We start from the raw sequence: 6171 nt of genomic DNA, 5'->3' as shown, positions 1-6171 counted from the left end.
ACCCCCTGAGCACGGCTAGAAAGAACCCGATACTAATATTATGGGGCCCCTGAGAACTGAGTGTGTCCTAGTACATGGGCCCCGCAAAAAGCTGCAGAGCCTTCGGGAGAACGGGAAAATCTGTGGAGGAAAACCTGACTCGATCAAGAGCGCTCAGGCATGCAATGAAGGATAGCAACCCAACAGCAGGATTGGTCCCTACGAGAAAATGCAAAGAGATCAAGGGCAACGTGGGAAAGCTCCTTTGCAATCAGACTGACCGGCCAATGGACATATGGGCTCCGAGGAAACAGCGTTTTGTCTCTGAACACCGTCGTAATGAACCCCAAAATTCTCCCAAGCAACACCCTCAATCAGCAAAGAATTACTTTACCTGATTATGAAACTCTTTATTTGTGCCAGCAACCGCTTCTTTGGTCGTCCTGCTAGCTCAAAGACGTCCAATTGTGTTGTGTGTAATGCTTTGTTAGAAAACCGCGTCCGTTCTGCCGGCTGTGGGCCCCCTTGGAGCCTATAGGTCCCCCGGCATGGTTCATGGGGGGAGGGGGGGGGAGGGCATGGTGCCGTGCCTTCCCCGTCCCCGTCTGTATCCTCCACCGGCCCGAGCAGCTTAACAGATGGGACTTGCCAAGAACATAGGGCCATCCATTCAAATAGGAAGTAACCAAAACACAGCATGGAGAACCTCGGAATGATCGAGTGTGCTCGGACAGGTAGTCAATGTGGGCCCGACAAGAGCGCGGGGCCAGTTCCCGAGCAGCTTATTACATATGACCCTCGTCAAGAACGTAGGAACCTCCATTTCAATAGCAAGGTCCGAAGAACCAATGTGGAGGGCCTCCGAATGATCGAGTGTGTCCGAGCAGATTAACAAATAGGGCTTCTAACAAGAGTGAAGGGCCCGCCATTCGAATAGGAAGCGCTCAAGACTCGATGTAAATGACCCCCGAACGATGGAATGCACCCCAGCAGCTTATCAGAAGGGGCTCGACAAGAACGCAGGGCCTTCCATTCAAATAAGAATTACCCAAATCCCTGTGCAAAGGGCCCCCGAAAGATGGAGTGTACCCGAGCAGATTATCAGACGGCCCCCGACAGAAGTGCGGGGCCCTAAATTCAAAGTAGGTGAACAGATGGGCCGCCGCCCTGTCGTGTTCGATAAGTGCAGTGAGCTGATAAAGAGTGTGACTTGTTGGCACAATAGTCCGTCACTGAACCGACATGAATTAAACACAAAAAGAAGAGCACACCAGTTTTTACTACTTTAGGTCACCACCAAGTCAGATTACCCGTTTGACGAGCTGATGTCGATGCAGTCACTTTGCCTGTTCCTTGCCATTTCAAGCGCATTATCCGTGAAACGCATGCTGCACAAAGTCATTTTATAGCTTATTTTCGTCGAAGATCAAAGTGTTTCCTCGTGCTGAATAAAGTTCAAGTTAATTTCGCGATGTTGCAAAAACGCACCAGCTGTACAGCATAATATAGAGTATATAATAGTAAAACTGCCCTACACTATGTACAACATGATATTAAGTAGTTTTGAGTCTTCATCCGCTTATGAGATGCATATGCGAACTGAGAGAGCCGGAATGAAGTTAGCAGCAGACCAGAGTTCAACAGTGGTGCCACCGACTCAGTAGCCAGTCCTCTGCAGTGGCACGTTTCCAACCTTGGTTGCGCCAGCCTCATGAACCGAGAAGCCCAATTCCATACAGGCGCCACGATTAGACCTGACCCGATCAGGGCGTGGTCAGGTCATGTGAGCGCCCTCAGGGTCTGTCCGATCTTTGATTTCAGCCATGTTCAAAGGACAACTTACGAGCTAGCCAGTGCAAGGTTTACCGTTCACCGATGCTGTTCAAATATGGCAATATGTTAAAATGTCTCTGAGGCTTTTATTTTGTTGGCTGTGATCCAATTAGGAATAATCCTGGAATGCGTCGCATTGTTATCTGTTCTTAATGATTTTTCATTTAATAGCAGCATTTGTTTTTCTTTTCACTTTCTACTCCCTACACTTGCTACTTTTAAGGTCATAACACTGAACACAGCATCCAGAATATCTGTTTGCATTCAAGGTATATTGTAACATATACTTTAATTCAACCCAGCTAAATGATAAAGCTCATCAACTGGGAGCAACTTTTTCTGGCAAATGGCCAGAATGCTTCAAACCGACCCAATCATTATTTGTTTTTGTAGTCAGCTGGAATGTTTCCATGGACTCTGCTTAAGGGCTTAAGGGAAACAATTATCATGCTGATATGTGGCTCATTGGTCTGTTCATGATGACAACAACACGGACGTGAATGCGAACTGGGTCGGAATTTTATTTCAAGTATATTTTTACTTCGCCGGACCGGACCCGATAATGGTCGTCAATTTGAAAGAGCCGGATTGGCGGACGGATTATACTCCTGGCAGCCGGGCCAGGTAGGGCCGGATTCCAAAAACTCAAGCCGCGAGGCGCTCTAACGAGCGCTTCATCTCGCACAGCACTGTTCCGGTGCCGTGCCGCTGAGACAGCGTACCCGTGGTGATGGCGGTCCCAGCCTCTGAGAGCGGCCCGGCCTCTGAGAGCGGTACCGGCCTCTGAGGGCGACACCGACTTGTGAGGGCGGCACCGGCCTCTGAGGACAGCACCGGCCTCTGAGGACAGTACCGGCCTCTGAGGACAGCACCGGCCTCTGAGGACAGCACCGGCCTCTGAGGACAGCACCGGCCTCTGAGGACAGCACGGGCCTCTGAGGACAGCACTGGCCTCTGAGGGCGGCGCCAGCCTGCTCCCACCAGACCGGTTGGCTTGATGCCTCGCCTGAAGTCGTGCCAACCGCTCATGCCAGCTTGTAGTCCGAGCTTTGCCCGAAATGCATGTTAATATGTTGATAGCATCTTCGTAGTATGTTAGTCTATAGCCCGACTCCGCGCTGCCGGGATGTAGCCTGGCGGCGCTGAGAAAACCAGCGGACGTGCACCGGGGCCTCCCGGAAGTCCCCCGACCGGAGGACGGGCACTCCCCCTCCCCCCCCCCCACCGCATTGACCTCTGGCCGACCCCTATGACGGTGTGACGTCTGCTTCCTCGCGTGGGTGAATGGGGCTGGGATGTGTCTGTGCACGACGTTGCGGTCGATGCCGAGGTCTTGAGAAAGTAGACCCGAAATACTTCCTCTGGACTGTTAATCCTGCGTCTTCGACCCACAGAAGCTGTTGTTTCAGTGGGACCTTTTGCATAGCGATAACGCTTAACCCTAGTTTTGTCCCGTTTCCATGGCGCTTGTCCGGTCTGAGGTTCAATTTTGCATTCTTGAGATCTTGGGAGGTATTTGTCGTCGTAACTTGGACTTGTACTCAAACGATTGACCACGGCGCAACTCACGCTATGATCACATAAAAATGGAAATTTTTCCACGAGCAACTTTCAGGTGAGCTTGAATAGGGAAGTTGTCAAAACTTTGGTCCTGTAACGTTTATTACCGCAAACTTTTGTCACGGAAATATGTTCATTATTAGGATAGCCAAATTGGATTGGCTGCTATTTGTGCAATCTTGAGCATTCGTCAGAATTAGAGATGGCAGCCGTCGCTATCTTGAATGTTAGCCAATTACGTTATTTTGTCTTGAATTAAATAGATGTTTGTGTAATACCGCTTTGCGCGCCTTATCATGGGTGCCGGGCGCATTTCTGGGCTTATCATTAGGCTACGATGTCTATTTTAGGCCAAATTATGAGTCAAGTATCAATTTCAGAGAAGACCTTTGATGAACAGTGTCACGACATCTAAAGAAACCTTGAGCGCAGTATTACCAGGCAGCAGCCGTCACAATCCTCTACTTCTTTTTATAGTCATCACTATGCACACCTAGCTCTCCCTCGTTGTCTTCGATGTCCATCTGCTTGCTGGTGCAACGGCCACAGCATTCAGTTCCTCCCAAACACTTGCAGTGGTCTGTGCGCCAAAGGCCCTGCGCTGTTGCTGTTGCAGTCGCAGCGTGCAGCGCTGCATGCCTTGCTTTCAGCGGTGCAGCTGCGGGTCACCACATCCAGCAGCGCTTCTGGAGGGACTGCTGCTGTTGACACAGCTGGTGTAAGGGTGGAGACTTCGACGCTCCAGCCGAAGATTGCGTTGGCAATATCTCTAGTTTCTCTTCTTCCGGGGAGGGGGGGGGGGGGGGGGGGGGGGGCACGGTGACGCTCCTTTCGAGGAAGTGGGACTATGAATGTAGTGGGCCAGTTGAGTCTGCAAATTTCGGCCAGACGATGACGCGGTGTGGCAGCTGATCGACGTCAATCAACATCTGATCTGCGGGCACTGCGATCTTGCTGCCCGAGTGTGACGAGGCGTGCGCGCCCGCCTGGCACGCTGGGGAAGCTGCTGCATCTGCATCGCGTGTCAGCTCAGTTAGCGAGCATAACTGTGGTGGCCACCACGAACAAATTCGGCAGCGTTGCCTTGAGGCAGTGCCGCTGAAGGATGAAGTCATCGTTCCGCCCTCCGCGAGCTTAATAAGACTAACTGAAAATCCCTTTCAGACATTGGCAATGTGTTGTAAAAGTGCTATACTGTCCCACAGCGATGCCAGGATCGTCGTAATGGGGCTACTCATCTCCACAAATCTTCAAGATTTAGCTAAGCATCACAGATTATTGTAACCACTGACATCTCAAAGCGAGCGTACCACCTTGTTTGCACTTTTCCAGCATAGTTAGCTCACAAGGAGCCGACTTGATCAGCAATATCAGCTGTTTTCGTAATGTCGTAAGGTGCTAAATTGTGCCACCATACAGATGTGTCACCGGCAGCATGACTTCTGTCCGAATTATCCCACGCGGTCGGCCATCCAGTGCGTTGCGTGCACGCCGGCTGGCGATCCATGACGCCGTAGCGGCATGGCTCGCTTCTGATGACGTCGTTGGCCAAGACGGACGCAGCGAAGGTCCTTGAAAGTGTACAGTAATTCAGAGAAAACCAGTTCCTGCACACCTCTCAACTTCCTGGGAAGCTGCTCGCCATATATAGCATTTTTATGGGCCGTTAACGCAAAAACAGACATCTGGAGTCACTCCCTCCCATATTTCAGAGGCGCAAAAAAATCGTACGTTAACACCACAGCACATAACAAGAAATCACAGCATCTCAGCTAAGAAGTGGAGGCATTTGTAAGTCAGCAAAGAAGGACGTTCAACAGGCCCGATAGCATCAGTGCTATGCAATATACATGTAAAACCACACAAAAGAAGGCTTACGTCTTGTCAAGCTTAAGGCTTGGGTCAGAGGCTAAGGCTAAGCTAAGGTTTTAAGGTCAGAAAATTAGGCCCACAAAATAATGTATTTTTGACTATTCCTTAAGTTTTAAAGCCATTCCAAAACAGAGTGTGCTGCCAACCATAAAACAATCATGAGACAAACATAGCTTTATGTTTACAGCAAGAGCACCAGTGACAGAAAACCCGTAGCAGACATAGCACACCAGAAAACCAGGTTGCACATAATGAACAGCTTTAAGCAAACATCTCACTGGAAAAATTCAAGAATGGCAACGCAAATTCTTAAAACTATAGCCTGATTTGCAGTTATATCCAATCAGGTCTTTAATATAAATACAGCCCCACAATGCGCTCGGCTGTTATTGTGAGCGGGTAGTGCACTCAACCTCTCTTAGTTTCCACACAAAAACCATGCCTCACAAATGACAATCAACATCCATGATTAATGAAATACTTTGGGCAACTGGTAGCCTCCCATTGCCCCAGATCCACTCACTTGTCAATACAGCCAGCAGTTACTAGCGTATCAAATGCCGCAAATATTCGGTCGAAACTGAAAAAGTGATGGGCATAAAATCGGTTCCTCGTAACGTCTGAAGAAGATACGAGTTGTGACCAGTACTAGGTACGTACACCATAAAAGTTGTCCCCTTGTTGCACATTGTTACCAGTTTGTCTACGCATTTGGGGTCGTGAAGGGCCTTCGCTCTGCAATGATTTAGTTAGTTCGCAAAACATGTGTATATTGTATGCAAGTGGATGTGAAAAACTTTCTAAGATATGACGTCAACGAGGCGTTCGCTGGATATGAAAGCTATCGAAACTGCATTTTGCGGGCTTTGTGTGCTGTAGAAAGAGTTACCGAAATTTATGTGTTGCAGCTTTGTTGCTTTCATGAAG

The sequence above is a fragment of the Pollicipes pollicipes genome, unplaced genomic scaffold (genome assembly GCF_011947565.3).
Source record: "Pollicipes pollicipes isolate AB1234 unplaced genomic scaffold, Ppol_2.1 Scaffold_1600;HRSCAF=1878_pilon_pilon_pilon, whole genome shotgun sequence".
Taxonomy (NCBI): domain Eukaryota; kingdom Metazoa; phylum Arthropoda; class Thecostraca; order Pollicipedomorpha; family Pollicipedidae; genus Pollicipes; species Pollicipes pollicipes.
This window is presented reverse-complemented; position numbering follows the sequence as displayed.